Genomic DNA, 1,801 nt, shown 5'->3' with positions numbered 1-1,801 from the left:
GTCCACACCGTGAGATCTATCCTCGGCCTCAAGGCACTTTTTGCGTGTCCCCGTAACGAATGGTGTTTGGCTAGGTCAATATCAAGGTGGATGGAGAGACTGTTCATAGTAAGTGGGAGCGGGAAGTGCGTCAACATGTCCCTCGGTTTCCCTTGTTGAGTTGAATAAAGTTACTGTGCATCACCTCGAGGCACCCTGGGAGTGTCCCCCCAAAGGATGGCAGTATTGCACGTTTCTTTATTTGATCTCTTGAAAGAGGATAAGGTAACTTAGTCTCTTATCCTAATCTACTTCTTCCCTACGGTGGGTTCATTAGGGCAGGACTCTGGCTCCGAAAACGAAGGGTCACACTTGCGTGGAATTGTTAAAGGTTAACAGTTCTGGACCGAAAAATGGTGGTTGTTAGGTTCAGTTCCAAGAATTGGTTCTGCCTAATGGTTGAGAATGTCACATCCCAGTGAAGGGGCATCTGATCACCCCACTGGTGACGTTTGTCCTGCCTCACTGGGGCATCATTGCAAAATAGAAGTCTTTCACTTAGGGTACTTGAAATTGTTTTGCTAAACTAATTGGTTAAATGTGGTTTAGAAAAATCTAATAAAGTTTTATTCGTATTTTCAAGAACAATCTTTTTCAAAATGGAAACAGCCATATTAGCTTTCCTAAGCGCCGAAAAATTAACTGGCGACATAAAATCAAACTTAAGACTTTAAAAATTTGAAGAAGCTAATAAAAGTAAAGAATGGCTTGCGTTGATTAGTTAGAAGATGCGGTGAACTATATGTACCATCATAGAAACATCGCAAAATAACGCAAACGGAAAAAAGAGAATTTCAAAAGGATAAGGCATACAAGATAACAAGAAAATGCCTTAGGCAGAACAACGCATGCGCTCATGCGTTGGAATCCATGCGATTGAAGCCATGCATTGAAGGGTGAAAGGCAATCTTCCGTTGAACTACTTGTTGCACCTACAAGAGCAAACGTACCACAACCAAGGAAGCAGCCATATATCCAAAATAACAATGAAAATAAAAATAACCTATACTAAGAAAGCAAAGTAAAGATAGAGCAGAAGTCGTCCCTGGAAAAATAAGAGTGTTGTCACCGAAAGAAGTCTTCCATGCAGGAGATGGTTCTCAACTGCTTGGGTCAAGTTACCCTGACCATTGGAACTTCCGGCAATTGTTGGGCGTATGTTAGCCACCATGAGTTTAGAACTGCCTTCAACTCTATTGCGACTGATTGCCCTTCAACATTGGCTTTCAGCGCATCGTCTACACTTCAATATTATTTGCAACCTGGTTGCACAAGCTGCAATACTCCCAAGATAAAAAGTTTGCTCGCAGAGACATAAAACTTAACAAACATTTAGCTGCCAAGTCCTCGGCAACGGCGCCAAAAACTTAGTGATGGGAATTTAGAAGTCAACTTTACTCGACAACCAAATTCCCGTGGATGCGGTATGCGATGCATGTTCCTAAGATATACGTTGGTAATCATGCATTGATGGTCATGCATTGGAATGATTATGCATTGACCATGCATCTTGTCACAAGTTTTCTTGCGCTCACGCCAAGTATAACGCGAACGCAAGTTTCTTGGGTAATCCGAGGTCGAACACAGGGACTTATAGCAATATAATTGCGGTGTTGTGCACGCGGTGGTTTAAATAAAAGAATGGAAGGGATGTTGCTACGTTTATCCTACTCCTACTTCTATCTAACAGACAATGCAATGAGAATATGCATGAAAGGGAGAGATACGACAAACCTTGACTTGAAATAAATGTATGGAAAAA

This window comes from Benincasa hispida, chromosome 4 (genome assembly GCF_027475165.1).
Source record: "Benincasa hispida cultivar pf3 chromosome 4, pf3_genome.v1.1, whole genome shotgun sequence".
NCBI lineage: Eukaryota > Viridiplantae > Streptophyta > Magnoliopsida > Cucurbitales > Cucurbitaceae > Benincasa > Benincasa hispida.
This window is presented reverse-complemented; position numbering follows the sequence as displayed.